Here is a 21,803-nt window from a genome sequence, read left to right on the forward strand (position 1 = left end):
GCTGCATATTGGGAAGTTTATTTTCCCTGCAGATTTTAACATACTGGACTACGAGGCTAATAAGTTTAGTTCCTATCATCTTGGGACGACCTCTTTTGGCCACTGGAGATGCCATTATCAAAGTCCGAGAAGGTAAGATGATCCTGAGGGTGGACAATGAAGACGCGGTCTTCAATGTATATCGAGCCATTAGGTTGCCTCGTCATTACGAGGACCTGGCCATAATTTCTGTGGTGAAGATAAATGAACCAGCCGTAGAGCCAAGTGCATTTAAAGAAGATGCACTAGAAAAGGCATTGATGTTATTCAATCACTTGAAACTGGAAGAAGTGGTTGAGGAGATGTTGCAAATTTTGGATGCATCTTGTGAATACATAAGAGAAAGATCCCAGTTTGAGCCTTTGGATAGGCCAATCGGCCTGCCCCCTAGACCCTCAGTTGAGGAGGCTCCAAAACTGGACTTAAACCCTTACCATCTCATCTTCATTATGCATATTTGGGTAGTTCTAACACTTTACCTATGATTGTTTCTTCTCATTTGTCTAAATTGCAGGAAGAAAAGCTCTTAAGGGTGCTGAGGGAGCACAAGCATGCCATTGGTTGAACAATGTCTTACATAAAGGGTATTAGCCCTGCATTCTGCATGCGCAAAATACTCATGGAGGAGGGACACAAGCCTAGCATGGAACATCAACGTCACCTAAATCCAAACATGAAAGAGGTGGTAAGAAAAGAAGTGATTAAGTGGCTCGACACAGGTATAGTATTTCCCATCTCCGATAGTAAGTGGGTAAGCCCTGTTCAATGTGTACCTAAAAATGGGGGTATGATTGTTGTAGTGAATGAACAAAGTGAATTAATCCCAACTAGGACTGTGACTGGTCGGCGAATATGCATAGATTATAGGAAGTTGAATAATGCTACACGAAAAGATCACTTCCCCCTCCCCTTCATTGATCAAATGCTTGACAGGTTAGCCGGACAGGAATACTATTGTTTCCTTGACGGCTATTCGGGGTATAATCAGATTGCTATTGCCCCGGAAGATCAAGAAAAGACCACTTTTATATGCCCTTATGGCACTTATGCATTTAAGAGAATGCCATTCGGGTTGTGTAATGCAATTGCGACTTTTGAAAAGTGTATCATGGCTATTCTCACCGCTATGGTGGAACGGTTTGTGGAGGTTTTTATGGATGATTTTTCTGTGTTTGGTCCTTCTTTTGATGAATGCTTGACCAATCTTGCTAAAGTGCATGCCATGTGTGAGGAGACTAATTTGGTACTGAATTGGGAAAAGTGCCATTTTATGGTACGTGAAGGTATAGTGCTGGGGCACAAGGTGTCCAAAGATACACTGGAAGTTGACAAAGCTAAGGTGGAAGAAATTGAAAAGTTGCCACCACCGATTTCAGTGAAAGGAGTTAGGAGTTTTCTGGGACATGCAAGTTTTTATCGCCGATTTATAAAGGATTTCTCAAAACTTTCTTCTCCTTTGTGCAGATTGTTAGAGAAGGATGTGTCGTTCAAGTTTGACGATGCTTGTCTAAAAGCATTTTAGGAGCTGAAAAAAAGTTAGTGAGTGCACCAATCATAGTGGCTCCTGACTGGAAAGAGCTATTTGAGCTGATGTTTGACGCTAGTGATGGTGCAATTGGGGCCATGTTGGGCCAGAGGAGGAGCAAAATATTTTACTCCATTTACTATGCAATCAAGACTGTTACTCCTACTCAAATAAATTATACTGTGACAGAAAAGGAGTTGCTTACTGTAGTGTGTGTGTTCGATAAATTTCGGGCCTATTTGGTTGGTACCAAAGTCATCGTCTACATAGACCCTACAACCATCAGGTATTTGTTCGAAAAGAAAGATGCTAAATTAAGGCTAATCCGTTGGGTTTTACTCTTGTAGGAATTTGATTTGGAGATCCTAGACCGTAAAGGAACAGAGAATCAAGTGACTGATCACTTATCCAGGTTAGAAACTCGGAATCATGTAGCTGAGGGAGATGTCATCAAGGAAACATTCCCGGATGAGCAATTATTGGCCATTACTACTGGGGAGGTGCCATGGTATGCAGATTTTGTGAACTATCTGGCCGCCTGATCTTGAAACTTATGCTAAAAAGAAGTTCTTGTGAGATGTGAGGTCAAATCTTGTACAAATCTGTCATGCGTCGCTTTATGGTGGTCATTTTGCGGGTGATAAAATGGTAGCTAAGGTGTTGCAATCGGGTTTTTATTGGCCTAGGGTGTTTAAAGACGCCCATGAGTTCGTGAGGAGGAATGATAGGTGCTAGAGAACAGGAACAATCACAAAAAGGCATGAGATGCCATTGCATGGTATTATGGAGGTTGAAATTTTTGATGTGTGGGGAATTGATTTTATGGGTCCATTTCCCTTGTCCAGTGGGTGTAAGCACATTTTGGTGGTCGTTGACTATGTGTTAAAGTGGGTGGAGGCCATTGCTCTTCCTACCAATAAAGCCAAGGTTGTGTTCAACTTTGTGAAAAAGCATATCTTTACAAGGTTCGGCACTTCGAGAGTGATGATTAGTGATGGGGGCACCCATTTCTGTAACAAGCTCTTGGACAATGTCTTAGCACAATATGGGGTCAAACATAAGGTTGCAACCGCTTACTATCCTCAGACTAGTGGGCAAGTTGAAATCTCAAATTGTCACGACCCAAAATTGCACCCGTCGTGATGGCGCCTATCTCGATACTAGACAAGCCGACAACCTCAATAAAACCGCATTTCCTTAAAGTTTGAAAAACATAATAATTTGAGTTTAATAAAAGGCCTCACAATTTCAGATACAGGCACTCCCAAAACTTGGTGTCACTGAGTACATGATCATCTAATATGAGTGCAAGTCAGAAAAATACAGTCTATAATAGTCTGAGACCAAATACACTAAGCAATGAGGTAGGGAAGGAGAGACAAGGTCTGTGAAACACGACAACTACCTCTGAATCTCCGAAAAAATCAACTGCGCGAAAGAATCAATACCCGCTATGTCCGGGAACACCTGGATCTGCACACGAAGTGCAGGGTGTAGTATGAGTACAACCAACTTAGTAAGTAACAATAATAAATAAAGAACTGAAGATAGTGACGAGCTACACAGTTATAGTTCACTTTCAGTAATTCCAGCAAGAATAGACATGCTTTCCAATCCAACAGTTTAAGTCAAATCAATTTTACACAGTTCAAGTTCATGTAATCCAGATATAAAATCTTTCAGAGAATTTCACAACAATGACAGATAGCAACTAAGTGCAACAACAAATGAAAAGCAAGTACAACCTCTCAGGGCAACAGTCACTCAACTCGTCACAATAGCTCAACCACTCGGCTCTCAGCCCTCAGCACTCACACTCAATGGGTACTCGCGCTCACTGGGGGTGTACAGACTCCGGAGGGGCTGCTACAGCCCAAGCGCTATAATCTGCATGGACAACTCACGTGCTGCACGGACAACTCTCGTGCCATAGTATAAATAACTGGATCCGCACGGATAACTCACGTGCTGCACGGACAACTCACGTGCTATAGTATAATATAAGGATCTGCACAGACAACTCATATGCTGCACGGACAACTCACGTGCTATAGTATAATATAAGGTTCCGCATGGACAACTCACGTGCTGCACGGACAACTCACGTGCTATTGTATAATATCTCACAATCAGGCCCCCGGCCTCACTCAGTCATAAATCTCTCTAGTCTCTCGGGCTCTCAATAGTCATGATACTCAGCCCAAATAACAATAATATGATGCATCAATAGTGTATAATAGACACTGAGATAAAATAAACAAGTAAACTGTGACTGAGTACAAAACAAAAATTTAGAAGATAATTCAACCTGTACAAGACCTCTGTGGTCTTTACAGCACCAACACATAACCTAAGCATGCTTCACTGTCAAATATTTATAGCACAGAAAGGGCACATAGCTAATGACAAGCTTATTCAACTTTCCAGTTTCACTGAATGGACCAAGTCCCAATTCCCACGGTGCACGCTCACATGCCCGTCACCTAGCATGTGCGTCACCTCCAAAATACTCACATAATACAATAATCTGGGGTTTCATACCATCAGGACCAGATTTAAAACTGTTCCGTACCTCAAAATGTAAAATTCTTTACTCTGTTATGCCTTTGCCTTGCAAATCGGGCTGTGAATGCCTCGAATCTAGTCACAATTAATTTATTTTAATCAATAAAATTTATTGGAATTAATTCCATATGAAAATATAATTTTTCCATAAAAAATCGAAATTTAACTCAAAAATCGCACGTGGGGACCACGTCTCGGAACCCGACAAAAGTTAGAAAATATGAACGCCCATTCAACCACGAGTCCAACCATACAAATTTTACTCAAATCCGACATCAACTCGACCCTCAAATCTCCAAATTAAACCAAGAGGGTTTTCACAATTTTCCAACTTAATTCACCAATTAAATGTTAAAAACAACCATGAATTCAGGTAATTTAATCAATATTGAGTTAAGAACACTTACCCCGTTGTTATCCTTGAAAAACTCCCGAAAATCATCTCTTCCCGAGCTCCAATTTGTTAAAAATTGAAAATGGGAAGAAGTCCCATTTTCAGAACTTAAACTCACTGCCCAGGCTTTTACTCTTCGCGATCGCGAAGTACAAAATTTTCCAGCATCAAAATTGCCATGCGCGATCGCGGAAAACCAATCGCGATCGCGAAGAACAAACTCCCCAACTCTTCCAGATAGCTTCTAGTATAATGGTCATAATCTTTTGTATAAAACTCTAAATAACAAATGGTTTAGTTTTCTGAAAACTAGACATCAAGGGCTACAACTTTCATTTTTGGATCATCTCCAAATTTCTTATAGATTGCGAGATATAAGCTTCCAAAGTCGGGTCAGTGCAGTAGAGTTTTTGTTCTACGCAATCGCAAAAGAGCTTCCACGATCGCGATTCACAAGGCCCCAAACTGCTGTTTGCTCTTTGCGAACGCGGCCAAATGTTCGCGATCGCGATGCACACCTCTGTAGGTAGAAACCGACAATTAAAAATGGCCTAGAAATGGTCCGAAACCATCCCGAAACTCATCTGAGCCCCTCGGGACCTCAACCATATATACCAACAAGTCCTAAAACATCATACAAACTTAGTCGAAGCCTCAAATGACATCAAACAACGCTAAAACCACGAATCATGCCCCAATTCGAGCTTAATGAAACAAAATAATTCCAACTTCTACATTCGATGCCGAAATCTATCGAATCAAGTCCGATTAACCTCAAATTTTGCACACAAGTCATAATTGAAATAACGAAGCTATTCCAATTTCCAGAATCAGATTCCGACCCCGATATCAAAAAGTCAACTCTCCGGTCAAACTTCCCAAAACTTCATCTTTCACCATTTCAAGCCTAATTCCATTACAGACCTCCAAAAAATTTTCCGAACACGCTCCTAAGTCAAAAATCACCATGCGGAGCTATTGGAATCATCAAAATTCAAATCCGAGGTCGTTTACACATAAGTCCGTATCCGGTAAACTTTTCTAACTTAAAATTTTCAATTATGAGACTAAGTGTCTCATTTCACTCCGAATTCCCTCCGGACCCAAACCAATTAACCCGGTAAGTCTTAAAACGACTGTAAAGTATAAATTGAGTAGTAAATGGGGGAACGGGAGTGTAATACTCAAAACGACCGGCCGGATTGTTACATTCTCCCCCACTTTAATATACGTTCGTCCTCGAACGTGCCAAGAGTTGTTTTCAAGCCATCAAATCATTATTCCATCTTACCACGCATGTACCCGGGGGTGATCCCACGTCACCCTATTCTATATAGGCATGACAACATAACACAATAGAAAATCATTAATTTAACCTTAGCCCAAAACTTGGAGCCCAATTTCTAACACCCAGAATTCTTTCCGAAATCTAAATCTCACATCTACACCGTATAAGTCTGAATAAGCTGTATCAAGCCATAGCCATAACCCCAGATATAATCCTATTACATACTACACAACTCGCATACTCGTAGCACCATTTCTGATCACAATAACTACTTAAAACCAACCAAGTACTAGTATAAAACCTCGCATTCAACAAAACCTCATTCCAAAACCTTCGTACACTGCCAATGATGAAAGAAACAATCAAAAACTCATAACCACACATCAGATCAACTAGCCATGGAGCTCTCTCGCCCTAACAAGAACCATAATCCTCTCGGATATACCATAATCAAGCCTGATAGTACCCATTCTAAGTACAATAACCTTATATTATTAAATACAAATATCCCACAGACACGCCACATCAATATAACTCCAGCCACCACTGCGCAATCCGTGTACCCAAATATGGGAGATATCTCAAGGAAGAGAACCATATTGCAAGTTCAACAAGCACCGCCATAACCACAATGTTACAACCAACTCCTCAAATTTCGTGAAGAGGATAACTGTAGGAGCATATGCACAATTATAGAGGAAGGAAATTAATGAATCAGATAAATTATCATAGAAATAAAATTCCCATACACGGCACGGACAACTCACGTGCCAATAATATGAATCGCCCGGCATGGTCACAGGCCTCTATCCCCAGCATATCATACAGGAGCAATTAAACAAGTACACTTGTATATGATAGTGAAATAAGATTCTCATGCTCCTGGACTGGTATAAATAGCACGCCATAGTGTAAGCATGTGCAAATTCTGCTATCACACTTCAAATCGGCAATTTTACGCAGAATTAGTAACTACCCCATTTATTAGGGAATCATCTTCTTTGTAACCTCAAGTATAGCACAGATAGATCTCAACAAAGGTACGAATACGAGAAACGTTATAACTTTACACTTAACAGTCAACTCTAGGCATATTATAGCCTAAGCATTCTTCCGAGTATGAATACTTGCTCTAATGCCCGCACATGGGCTCAAACCTCACATATATGCGCACTCATAGCGCATAGCTATTACAAATAATTAACGCAACTAGTGCCTCCACCGAGTTTTAAATAAAATAGTCACCTCAAATAGGTCACAACCCCGAAACAATATACTTCTGAGAACTCCCAATCTCCAACTTCATCGAACACATGAATCACCGTAACTGATCCCAACTCCAGCACTAAAATGACTAACACATCTTCCATTCACGATAATCCCATGAGGAATACTTTCATAATTCTTCCGTGTCACATAGCAATAATTTGAATATCAGCAGTCTATCAACCAGGTGAGTACTGCAATTCCGATGAACATCCGTAAGTCAAAACACAACGCGCCTTCTGAAATACGCACCCTTCTCAGGAATTACCGAGCAGTTATAACATTCATCGAAATATCTGAAACTGACCATGCTATCCAACATTCGTTACCTTCTCTTCAAGACTGAACTGTCACCTTGTACATGTAAATCCTAATCCCGCATAACACACCACATCTATTATGCCATCATGTGACAAGCACAAGAATCCAATTATCACCTCTGAGTCACCAGCAAATTACATACCTTATCAGTTGGAAACCTCTTTCTTGCTTCTTTCCAGGAGGAAATCACAATACACAACACGTTCCATACACCGGTAGAACATATCCGGTTCAAACCATGGTAGAAACGATCATGAACACTTTGAAATCCATTTTCACATAACCAAGCCATCAGAACTGAATTCCTCTAACTCGACCAAACCACGTAGGTCACCAAAACCCAAGAATATTGCCACCAAAATATTTGTAGAGTCTCACCACATCATAATTACCCATATAAATACCATAACTGAAACACCCACTCTGAAAATACCTTATGCGAATTTAAAATTGTTCCTCTTTCCTTTATTATACTGAAATGTAGAATCCATAGTCAAACAGAATTACCGCACGTCCCGATACCATCCAAATGTAAGTAACTGATTCTAGTGATATACAAATTTGAAAAATTTTCAATTTCCACATATACATTTTGAATCCATTAGAACCCTCTCGATAGTCATCCACTCTGCTCAAATCTAATTTACTCCGCCCCAAATGGGCCGAAAGACATGTGCTCCTTTAGCACAATCAACACTCAAATAAGTAACCCTGCCTTAACACGACCAATCAAATTCATACTTCGTGTGCACTACATCCTTCAAAATAACAACTTAATATTTCCATAATTTTCATATTTTCATAAAGTGCAATGTAACCCGTATCCAGGAATTTACTTACCCGAGTCATCCTCGATCTCCACCTCTGTAAGTCATAACTAAACCACAAGTATGCCTCAGACCAAAACTAAAATTTAATATATATCCATAAAATTGAATTGTCAATAGCAGACTCCCCCGCTTGGCTCAAAGCCATAGAACAAAACATTCGATAACTCATAATACCCATACTTTATTACTGCCATAATACTGCAGTCAGTCCAACGAAAATTCTTCTCAAGCTTATGCAACACCCACCATAAAATACCTCAATCATCTGCTAAGTTCGCATTTATTCTCGCGACAAGCAAGTCAACTTTCTCAACCAGATTCAAATTCAAATCTCAACACATATGCCCCACTGGTAGAAAGGAAACTCTCCACTCAACATTATAAGGAGCACAGCTACGTAGATTACTCGGCAGGAAATAACCCACCTGCTTAGTCTCAAATTGGTATCTTGTTATACCCCTTCGCGGCCACAATTACTATGAAATCACTTAATCTTTCAGAGTCCAAACTTAATAACCATACACGAGAATTTAATTTGCCCCAAAATTTAACAACGTGAAAGATCTTTCAAAACATTCACGCTTGAGATTGTACGTCACATCAAAATGAAAATAAAGCACCCAACGGCCTTCCTTTACATTTCAAGGAAATACTTCTCGTCACATTCAAATTGTCTTATCAAATCCCGTAGTTACATCATACTCATCACAAAGCCATTCCACCGCTCATCGAGCCACAAATTCCACTCGTAGGGACATTACCGGACATATGAGTCCAAATGTACAGGATACAACTGAAGCTACCGAGCCTAAGCTGCGGTCTAAACCTTGCCTCAAGTCCTCCATACTAGCCCATCACCAAAACACAGAATACACATCTTGAACCTCCTTCATAGAATCACAAGCCGGCGATGCACAACTAATACTACGTGCTCATATACGCATACGAAATGAATGGAAGGAATTCAAAGAGTTATGTTTCAAGCTGAATCAATTCCGTACGATAGAATACAAGAAAGTGAAATTTTCCTAAGGTTTTGGCAGCCTCTCGAAGATAAGTACAAATGTCTTCGTACCGATCCGCAAGACTCTACTAAACTTGCTCATGACTTGTGAGACATATGTCACCTAAAGCTCTGATACCAACTTGTCACTACCCAAAATCTCACCCGTCGTGATGGCGCCTATATCGATACTAGGCAAGCCGACAATCTCAATAAAACTACATTTCCTTAAAGTTTGAAAAACATAATAATTTGAGTTTAATAAAAGTCCTCACAATTTCAGATACAAGCACTCCCAAAACCCGGTGTCACTAAGTACATCAGCATCTAATATGAGTGCAAGTCTGGAAAATACGGTCTATAATAGTCTGAGATCAAATACATTAAACAATGAGGTAGGGAAGGAGATACAAGGTTTGCGAAACACGACAGCTACCTCTGAATCTCCGGAAAAATCAACTGCGCGAAAGAATCAACACCTACTATGTCCGGGGACACCTGGATCTGCACACGAAGTGCAGGGTGTAGTATGAGTACAACCAACTTAGTAAGTAACAATAATAAATAAAGAACTGAAAATAGTGACGAGCTACACAGTTATAGTACATTTTCAGTAATTCCAGTAAGAATAGATATGCTTTCAAATCCAGTAGTTTAAGTCAAATCAATTTTATACAGTTCAAGTTCATGTAATCCGGATATAAAATCTTTCATAGAATTTCACAACAATGATAGATAGCAACTAAGTGCAACAACAAATGAGAAGCAAGTACAACCTCTCTGGGCAACAGTCACTCAACTCATCACAACAGCTCAACCACTCGGCTCTCAGCCCTCAGCACTCACACTCAATGGGTACCCCCACTCACTGGGGGTGTACAGACTCCGGAGGGGCTCCTAGAGCCCAAGCGCTATAATCTACATGGACAATTCACGTGTTGCACGGACAACTCACATGCTACACGGACAACTCACGTGCCATAGTATAAATATCTGGATCCGCACGGACAACTCACGTGCTGCTCGGACAACTCATGTGCTATAGTATAATATAAGGATCCGCACGGACAACTCATGTGCTGAACGGATAACTCACGTGCTATAGTACAATATAAGGTTCCGCAGGGACAACTCACGTACTATAGTATAAGATCTCACAATCAGGCCCTCGGCCTCACTCAGTCATAAATCTCTCCAGTCTCTCGGGCTCTCAATAGTCATGATACTCAGCCCAAATAACAATAAAATGATGCATCAACAATGAACAATAGAGACTGAGATAAAATAAACAAATAAATTGTGACTGAGTACAAAGCAACAATTTAGTAGATAATTCAACATGTACAAGACCTCTGTGGTCTTTACAGCACCAACACATAGCCTAAGAATGCTTCACTGTCAAATGTTTATAGCACAGAAAGGGCACATAGCTAACAACAAGCTTATTCAACTTTCCAGTTTCAGGGAATAGACCAAGTCCCAATTCCCACGGTACACGCCCACACGCCCGTCATCTAGCATGTGCGTCACCTCCAAAATACTCACATAATACAATAATCTGGGTTTTCATACAATCAGGACCAGATTTAAAACTGTTACTTACCTCAAAATGTGAAATTCTTTACTCTGTTATGCCTTTGCCTCGCAATTCGGGCTCTGAATGCCTCAAATCTAGTCACAATTAATTTGTTCTAGTCAATAAAGTTTATTGGAATTAATTCCATATGAAAATATAATTTTTCCATAAAAATCCGAAATGTAACTCAAAAATTGCCCGTGGGGCCCACGTCTTGGAACCCGACAAAAGTTACAAAATATGAACGCCCATTCAACCACGAGTCCAACCATATAAATTTTACTCAAATCCGACATCAACTCGACCCTCAAATCTCCAAATTAAACCAAGAGGGTTTTCATAATTTTCCAACTTAATTCACCAATTAAATGTTAAAAACAATCATGGATTTGGGTAATTTAACCAATATTGAGTTAAAAACACTTACCCCATTATTTTTCTTGAAAAACTCCTGAAAATCGCCTCTTCCCGAGCTCCAACCCGTGAAAAATGAAAAATGGGACGAAGTCCCATTTTCAGAACTTAAACTCACTGCCCAGGCTTTTACTCTTTGCGATTGCGAAGCACAAAATTTTTCAGCCCCAAAATTGCCCTTCACGATCGCGGAAAACCAATCGCGATCGCGAAGAACAAACTCCCCGACTCTTCCAGATAGCTTCTAGTATAATGGTCATAACCTTTTGTACAAAACTCTAAATAACAAATGGTTTAGTTTTCTGAAAACTAGATATCAAGGGCTACAACTTTCATTTTTGAATCATCTCCAAATTCCTTATGGATTGCGAGATATAAGCTTCCAAAATCGGGTTAGTGCAGTAGAGATTTTGTTCTACGCGATCGCAAAAGAGCTTCCGCGATCGCGATTCACAAGGCCCCAAACTGCTGTTTGCTCTTCGCGAACGCAACCAAATGTTCGTGATCGCGATGCACACCTCTGTAGGTAGAAACCGACAATTAAAATGGCCTAGAAATTGTCCGAAACCCCCTCGAAACTCACCCGAGCACCTCGGGACCTCAACCAAATATACCAATAAGTCATAAAACATCATACGAACTTAGTCGAAGCCTCAAATGATATCAAACAACACTAAAACCACGAATCATGCCCCAATTCGAGCTTAATGAAACTAAGAAATTCAAACTTCTACATTCGATGCCAAAACCTATCGAATCAAGTCCGATTGACCTCAAATTTTGCATACAAGTCATAATTGACATAACGAAGCTATTCCAATTTTCAGAATTGGATTTCGACCCCGATATCAAAAAGTCAACTCCCCGGTCAAACTTTCCAAAAATTCATCTTTCGCCATTTCAAGCGTAATTCCACTACAGACCTCCAAATAATTTTTCGGACACGCTCCTGAGTCCAAAATCACCATACGGAGCTATTGGAATCATCAAAATTCAAATCCGAGGTCGTTTACATATAAGTCCATATCCGGTCAACTTTTCTAACTTAAAATTTTCAATTATGAGACTAAGTGTCTCATTTCACTCTGAATTCCCTCCGGACCCGAACCAATTAACCCGGTAAATCTTAAAACGACTGTAAAGTATAAATTGAGCAGTAAATGGGGAAATGGGACTGTAATACTCAAAATGACCGGTCAGGTTGTTACACAAATAGAGAGATAAAGCAGATCCTGGAGAAGATGGTTAGTGCAAGTAGGAAAGATTGGGCTGCACAGCTTAATGATGCTCTATGGGCATACCGAACTGCCTAAAAAACTCCAATCGGAACCTCCCCTTACAAGCTAGTTTATGGGAAGGCATGCTATTTACCTGTGGAACTTGAGCACAAGGCCTATTGGGCGATAAAGAAGCTGAACTTTGATGCAGAATTAGTGGGTAGAAAGCGGGTGATGCAATTGAATGAGCTTGATGAGTTTCACTTGCATGCGTATGAGAATGCCAAGTTATATAAAGAAAAGACCAAGCGCTGGAATCATAAGCATATCCACCATCGCGAGTTCGAACCGGGCAAATTGGTTCTCTTATTCAATTCGAGGTTAAGACTCTTTCCGGGGAAGCTCAAATCGAGATGGTCGGGCCTGTTTGAGGTAGTGAGAATCACTCCACATGGTGCAATTGAGCGGCGCATCTTAGGTGGCGAGAGAATGTTCTTAGTGAACGGACAAAGAGTAAAGCACTATTATGGAGGTGACTTTGATCGTCAGAAGTCAAAGGAGTTACTTGCCAATGAATAGACGAGATTTTGTGTCGTGCCGCGACGTTAAATCAGGCGCTTGTTGGGAGGCAACCCATCTTTACTGCTTTCTTTTATTTTTATTTTTTTATCTTATTATTGCTGTAGTGTTTGTTTTTGTTTTGCAGGATTATAAGCATAGGAGGCAAAGCCATTGGAAGTGTGCAAAAGTGAGTTAGATGGTGAGAACTATGTGTGGGGTGCCCACACAAAGAACCATGTCTGGGGTAAGTCTGAGTAACCCGTGAGCCGCTATTGCTTCGGCCTTTGGCCTTTCAGGGAGTTTCTTGTCCACCCTCGTTATTCTTTTGCTTTATTTGTGCATTGGGGACACTGCACTCTTTTAAGTGTGGGGTGGAAGAATTCTCTAGATAATTAGTAATAGGATGTTAGAAAAATATTAACTTCTTATTTTTGTTTTCGTAGTTGTGTAATGTTTTAGTATTTTAGTAGCTATGAAAAAAATTGAAAAAAAAGAGTAGAAAAATTGGACTTTTCCCGACGATGGATCTCCCAGACAGTTTTCTTGAAGGATTTAAGTCTAAGGAAAAAGGACAAAAAGATTTTCTTTGTATGTAGTGTAGTAATTCCCCCTTGGTTTTTCTTTGTGTTGCGGTTCTTTTCCAAGGGTTTTGTTTGAACCGGGTGTAGTTAGTTTTATTTTTTTTAGGAGTTGGAGCAACTGAGATGAATTGAATTGAAGCAATATCTCTTAACTTTGTTATGCCTTGAGAATAGTGAGTACTTTGGTTATGACGCTTAGGCTCAGTTTTTGACTCTTGTATAAGTACCTTAAATTGTATGATCTTAAATTTGCTTAACTGCTTTGACTAGAGTGTCTTGATGAGTCCGATCCTGAGTGAGTTATGTGCCATGTGGGTGTGAGGTTTGTGTGTTATTCTGTGTATTGCATTTGATGTCTAGAACTTGCCCCGTGTGTTCGCAAAGTGAAATAGTAGTTTTGTTCAGTCTTGGAAGTGATATAGGTATTTCTTTGTTGAGCCAGGTATATATAGTTTACCCGCCTATTTGTTATGTATCGTAGCTAACCCCTTTGAGTCTGTAATCCTGTTTCTTTGGCAACCACATTACAAGCCTTACCCTTTTTTTTGAATTAACCATCTATTTGAACCTTTTAACCTCTCATGAGCACTTGAATTGTAATCAACTTTGCAAAAGTTAAAGTGTGGGGTGGTTGCTTTGGCTTTCGAGTGGAACTAATGAAATAAGGAGAAAGGTGCATTGTTTTAAAAAAGTAAGAGCCACGTGAATTGAAAATGAAACTATATATATATATATATATATATATATATATATATATAGTTGTATTGGTGTGAAAAATATTCCTTGATAGTGGTAACTCTTGATGTAATTGTGCTTAAAAGAAGTATGGAGTAATATACATTGATGTGAAGGTGGAGTTTGGTTTGACATAAGTATGGGGTTTGAATGTTAAAGTATATGTATTAAAGTGCTTAGGGAGGTGTAGTCACTCTTAAAGCCAAATGTATCCTACCTGACCCGTGGCCTACATTACAACCAATTAAAGTCATACTTGATCCTAGACTGAATGAGCTCGATTAGTAGAGTAGTACACTACAGGTAAGCCTATGGTGCATCTTTTGTGGCATATGAATGTTATTTCTAAGAGTGAGTGAATTCTTCCTATCTTGAGTTCCTAATTGTTCTTAAATATTAATGTGTGTGGAACTACTCTCTTTTGTTGTGTGAGGGCACTTGATTCATGAAGGAAAGGTAATAATGCCATTGACCTATATGTTAGAGTAAGTGAGTGAGTGGTGAATTGTGATGACCCAAAAGGTCATCTTATATTTTAGAACTCGAATCTGCACTCATAAGCCTTACAAATCTCATTTTTACCCTTCTCGATTTACGTTCGTAGTCCGGGCATATTTCTGGAAAGCATTTATGTTGAAAATTGATGAAAATAAGAATTTATGCCTTAAAGGTTGATTTTAATTGACTTCGATCAATATTTTTGGTAAACGGGCCAGGATCCATATTTTGACGGTCAAGGTGGGTCCGTATCGAATTATGGGACCTGGGCGTATGTCCGGAATCGAATTTAGAGGTCCATAGCTTGAGTTATGAATTTTCGATGAAAATTAAAAGTTTGGAAATTATTTGTTTTAAGAATTGATTGATATTTGGCATTGTTAGTATCGGGTCCGTATTTTGGTTTCGGAGCCCGGTACAGGTTCATTATGATATTTAAGACTTGTCGGTGTAATTTGGTGAGAAACGGAGTTGATTTGACGTGATTCGGACATCCAGACGAGAAAATAGAAATTTTAAAGTGTTCTTGAGAATTTCATTTGATTTGGTGCTAAATTCGGAGTTCTAGGTGTTATTTTGGCAATTTGATCACGCGAGCATATACGTATGATGTTCTTAAACTTGTGGGCATGTTCGGTTTGGAGCCCCAAGGGCTCGGGTGAGTTTCAGATAGGCCACGGGATGTTTTGAACTTAAAAAATTTTGCTGGTATAATTGAACTTGTTGCAGGCCTCTGATCTCGCAATTGCGAAATCAGGCATCGCAAATGCGAAATAAGCAGGCCTGGCAATTGCGAGGTATCTATCACAATTGTGAAGAAGGCCTGGACCAGCATGTTCTCGCAATTGCGATGGGGGTCTGGGGAAGGGTATGTTCGCAATTGCGAATTTCTGCACGCAAATGCGATGGGACAATTGTAGCAATTGCGATATATTCTTTGTAAATGCGAAGGCAACGGAAATGTGAAGGATCTCGCATTTGTGATGACCCCTTCGCATTTGCGAGCTTCGCAATTGCGAAGCTCAGGTCGCAAATGCGATATCTGGAGCTGATCGAAATGACTTTTGGACGGGAATTTTCATTCATTTCCCAAATTTTCAAGACCTAAAACACAAGAGGCGATTTTTCCAAAGACCATTTCTTCCCCAAATCATAGGTAAGTGATTCTAAACTGGTTTCTTTCAATCTTTCACTACATTTTATAAGATTTCAACCTAAAATCTAAGATTTTCATGGTAGAATTAGGGGTTTTGAATAGAAACTAGGGATTTCGGAAATTTGGGGATTTAGACCTCAATTTGAGGTCGGATTGCAAAACTAATTACATATTCGGGCTCGGGGGTGAATGGGTAAAAGGATTTTGGTCCGAACCTCGAGTTTTGACCAAGCAGGCCCGGGGTCGATTTTTCAACCTCTTGGAGGAAAAATTTGTGAAATTTAATTTATGCAATATAATTGATTTCTTAGGCAATATTTGATATTATTGAGTCATTTTTGAATAGATAAGAGTGGTTTGGAGGTGAATTCCAAAGGAAAAGTTGTGATTGAGAATTAAGTGGCCTTCGGAGCGAGGTAAGTGTTGTGTCTAACCCTGACTTGAAGGAATTAGAAGCCTTAGATTACTTGCTAAGTTAAATCCATGTGAGCGGCGTATATGTGAGGTGACGAGTACTTATGCGCTGCCAATTTACCTGTTTTCCATGTTTCTCTGTTTTTCTTATATTGTCTCTTACCTATGCCAAATTGCTACGTGTTATACTAGTGTTGTTCAATTTAACGTTCTTATCATGTTTACGGCTTTTCTGGTGATAATTGAGTTTGTAGTTCAAAGTTGAGATTGATATTATAGAACCAAATGTTGAAGTAAGGTTTGCACTTGTTATTCTATCTCCCTGTTGTTATTTATGCATTGCATTATGGTAAAGGAGAGTGTTAATGCACGAAGGGTGATGCCGTGCCATATTATGAGTGTTAATGCACGAAGGGTGATGCCGTGCCATATTATGAGTGTTAATGCACGAAGGGTGATGCCGTGCCATATTATGAGTGTTAATGCACGAAGGGTGATGCCGTGCCATATTGCGAGTGTTAATGCACGAAGGGTGATGCCATGCCATATTATGAGTGTTAATGCACAAAGGGTGATGCCGTGCCATATTGTGAGTGTTAATGCACGAAGGGTGATGCCGTGCCATGATATGAGAGTTAATGCACGAAGGTTGATGCCGTGCCGTTTCTATTAATTTTATGGTGAGATTGAGAGTAAAAGCACGAAGGGTGATGCCGTGCATTGTTTTCCTTACTGTATTCACTATTCCTGTTGATTCATGGTATATTGACTGCTCCGGTGATCATTCTGTTGTAGTTCTTTATCTTGTATTCCCCTCAGTATGTTCCCCTCCCGACAATTCCTGTTTAGTTCTTCATTTCTGTTATTTGTATATACACTGTTAAATTGTACATGTTGATTTGTAGGTGCCTTGCCTTAGCCTCGTCACAACTTCGTCAAGGTTAGGCTCGACACTTACCAGTACATGGGGTCGGTTGTACTGATGCTGCACTCTGCACTTTCTGTGCAGATTTTTATACCGGCTCGAATTGATCGAGATTTTGCTATTGGTCCGCTATCCGGAGACTCAAGGTAGATCTGTCAGCGTTCACAGACCTTGAAGTCCCCGTCTATCTTTTCTGTTCTACTGTTTCTTTCATTCAGACAGTTGTATTTCTTTCAGACTATTACTTGTAGTAAATTCTAGAATTGTCGTGAATTGTGACTCCATATCCAGGTGGTAGTAATTAATACAGTTTTATGATATTCCGTACTTATTGTATTTCATCTCAGATAATTATTATTAATTACTGAATGGAAATAAGGAATTTGTTTAATGATTCTCTAACATTGGCTTGCCTAGCAAGTGAAATGCTAGGCGCCACCACGGTCCCGTCAGTGGGAAATTTTGGGTCGTGACAGTTGGTATCAGAGCACTAGGTTGCCTAGGTCTCACGATTCACGAGCAAGCTTAGTAGAGTCTGAAGGATCGGTACGGAGACGTCTGTACTTATCTCTTAGAGGCTATGAAGTTTCGGAACAATATCACTTCTTTCATTCCTTATCGTGCGGCATTGATTTATCTTGAAAGATATATCTCATATTCCTTTGTATCCACTCGTGTATGACATTGCGCACTCTGTATCAGTTGTGCGTTGACGGTTCGTGATGCCGCAGATGAACTACGAGGGAGCTATATATGCTCAAACATTGCCTCAACGTGTGATTCTGACTGAAGATGCGGACGTATTAAGAGATCACCCAGTGAATCAGGTGGGGGATGCAACGGACCTTGGCATCTGGTTGATTTATACGAGCTATGAAGGTTAATATTATGGATCATCGGGCGTGGTGAACTATGACTTCGCGTCGAGTGGGGGAGTCCACTATCAATGGATGGATTGCGGGGTAATGTGTTATATCAGTTTTGGCTTGAAATGTATATATGTGGTACTAAAAGGTTCCCCAAAAAATTACACATGTTTAAGGCCTGAGATTTTGTAGAGGATAAGGTTGGTACTTACAGTATGTCCGCCAACTTAATAATCTTATACTTCAGTACCAAAGGAGTTAGAGAAACAACTTTAAATCTATAAAATGTCTACTCAGCGTTGACGTCATGGTTGCGGATTTCGGAGTGCTTCGGAGGAAGTACAGTGGTTGACGAGATTTTGGACTATGTGGTTCGTGCCAAGATTTGCCTGTATGGAGCTCTACTTGTGTGATCGTTGTGTATAAATGGGGTAAGGGTTACCCCAAAGAATAATCGAAGAGTATGTTAAGAAATGGGTCAGCTCGACAGTGTTGAGTCGGCATAACTAAAGAATAAATTGGCCTTGGGAGAGATACTTCTCCAAAGGTGTATGTCGCAAGCCTGTGAAGAAGGCAGACCAGTCAATACAACACCGCCCACTTGGCTCGGTTCTCAGAAATGCTTTTGAAAGAGTTTGTTTCCCGGACTCTCCGTAATGCATGGCGCATAGGGTTTGAACGATTGCGTCAGGTCACCATGATGGTGTCATAATATGCCATCGATTTTAATAAGTTAGCCCATCATATTCCTACTTTTCTTCCTACAGCAAGAGAGCGAGTCCACAGACTCATTAAAGGACTTAATTATGATCGTAAAATTTTGTATGACTCGGGAGCTACAGGATGATACTTCATTTCAACTAGTGGTTGAAATTGCCAAGATATTAGAACGTGTTCGGGGTGACGAAAAAGGAAACTAAGGAGACCAAGACGTCTCGAGGTTCTAGGGGATTCAGTGGATTCTACTCTGTGAGTATAAATCATTATGGCGGGAGCTCGGGTAGCCGGCAAGCCTAGTTCGCACATCGGATTAATCGAGTTGCTCCAGTATGTTCTTTTAATGCACCACTGACATAAGTGTCCTACACTGGTTATTCTAGTTATCTGGCACAGACTTAGTATGAGCAGTTAAACCCGCAAATAGGTTGTCATGAATGCGGTGATACTACGCACATCATGAGAAATTTGTCCCAAACTTGGGAGAGGCATGCTTTATCAAAGCACTCAGGCTACGTGCCCCATTGCAGTTACTACACCACCCACACGACCAGTTAAGGGTGGAGGACAAGCGGGTAGAAGGCGTCCTAAAAGTGGAGACCTAGCCGTTGTTATATTTGTTTTATGGTATGGTGGAGGTCGTTACATCAGATGGTGTCATTATACGTACGACCTTGATTTAAAATAAAGGAATAATTTCCTTAACTTGATTCGGTTCTGAGTATCAAGACGAGTCCTCCTATTGTGCTCCACTTATGAGAAAGCTTCGTAATTCTATAATCTACTTGTGTGTTTACTCCTGTTGGGAGATTCTATGTAGATAACTACGCCTATCATTCCATGTTGGTCACTAATAAGAGCTGTGAGGTTAAATGTGGCTTTCTGTTACTCATTTCGGTAAGTTTTGATGTAATTTACGGATAATTAATTGCAAATTGTGAATTATATGCCCTACCGGTGTGGGGTTCATTATGTGTTGTGATTTTGTTTAATGAAAGTTATTTAAAAGGAGAAAATGGAAAGTTTCGATTGGCAACATGTGAATATTACTTGTGATTCAGAACTGAGGCCGAGATCCTTGTATTTTAAAATAAATTGATATGTTTAAACCGGGCTATGAGCTGCGGTGGAAGTTATATAAGGACGAGATCCTTATGATAAAAATTCTTGTGTTTAAATTCTCCCTTGTGAAATTAAATTTGTACGATAGTACTAATAGGGAGTCATGCCTGCTAGGCTCATTTAAAAATATTTGTATGAAATTCTCTGTGCATACTTGCCAAATTCGTGTTGTAATATTGAGTTGTTACCTACGAGGTAGGTGCCCGCCCAGGTGGCATTAAATGTGACTCGTTAATTCGGGTAAATAATTATGAGGTCTTCATGCCTCGCATCTCGTCATTAGTATTGTGAAGGTTTGAAATGAGATTTTTGTTAACATGAAGTTAATTGACGATTCTGTAATTGATTATGAACAACTATTAAGACCGGATTGACCTAGAAATGTTCCCCATTTAGATGGTCAGACGAGTGTGATATGAGCTTTCAGAAGCTCAAGACCGCTTACAGGTTCAGGATCGTATGCAGTATATTGTGATACCTCTCACATTGGGCTTGGTGCAGTATTAATGCAAGATGGCAAGGTAATTGCATATGCGTCACGGAAATTGAAAGTTCACGAGAAGAATTATCTTGTTCATGACTTAGAACTGGCAGCCATTGTTCATGCGCTAAAGATTTAGAGGCATTACCTCTACAGTGTCTCGTGTGAGGTATTTACTAATCATCGTTGCCTTCAGTACCTGTTCAAACAAAAAGATCTTAATTTGAGGCAGAAAAGATGGTGGAGTTGTTGAAAGACTATGATATCACCATTTTGTATCACCCCGGAAAGGCCAATGTGGTGGTCGATGCTTTGAGTAGAAAGGCTGTAAGTATGGGCAGTCTTGCATATATTCCGGTTGGTGAGAGGCCATTAACTGCATATGTTCAGACTTTGGCTAACCAATTCTTGAAGTTAGATGTTTCAGAACCCAGTCGAGTTCTAGCTTACACAGTCGCTCGATCTTCTTTATATGAGCGCATCAGAGAGATGCAGTATGATGATCCTCGTTTACTTGTCCTTAAGGACACGGTGCGGCACGGTGATGCCAAACAGGTTGTTGTGGGGGAAGATGGAGTTCTGCGAATGCAGGGTCGTATTTGTGTGCCTAATGTGGAAGGGCTTCATGAATTATTCTTGAAGAGGCACACAGTTCCAAGTATTCTATTCATCGAGGTATCGCCAAAATGTATCAAGATTTGCGGCAACATTATTGGTGGAGGAGAATGAAAAAGGATATAGTTGCATATATAGCTCGGTGTCTAAATTGTCAGCTAGTTAAGTACGAGCATCAGAGACCTGGTAGGTTGCTTCAGAGGTTAGAAATTCCTGAATGGAAATGGGAGCGTAGCACTATGGATTTTGTTGTTGGACTCCCACGGACTCAGAGAAAATTTGATGCAGTTTGGGGTCATTGTGGACAGGTTGACTAAGTCAGCACATTTCATTCCAGTGGCAGCTACCTATTCTTCAGAAAGGTTAGCTAAAATTTACATTCGTGAGATTGTCCGCCTTCACGGGGTGCCCGTGTCTATTATTTTAGATCGAGGTACGTAGTTTACCTCGCACTTTTGGAGGGCAGTACAACGTGAGTTGGGTACGCGGGTTGAGTTGAGCACAACATTCCATCCTCAGACGGACGGGCAGTCCGAGCGTACTATTCAGATCTTGGAGTATATGCTCCGCGCCTATGTTATTGACTTTGGAGGTTCTTATGATCGGTTCTTTCCACTTGCGGAGTTTGCTTATAATAATAGCTACCAGTCGAGCATTCAGATGGCTCCATATGAGGCATTATACGGAAGGCAAT

The sequence above is a fragment of the Nicotiana tomentosiformis genome, chromosome 6 (genome assembly GCF_000390325.3).
Source record: "Nicotiana tomentosiformis chromosome 6, ASM39032v3, whole genome shotgun sequence".
Lineage (NCBI taxonomy): Eukaryota > Viridiplantae > Streptophyta > Magnoliopsida > Solanales > Solanaceae > Nicotiana > Nicotiana tomentosiformis.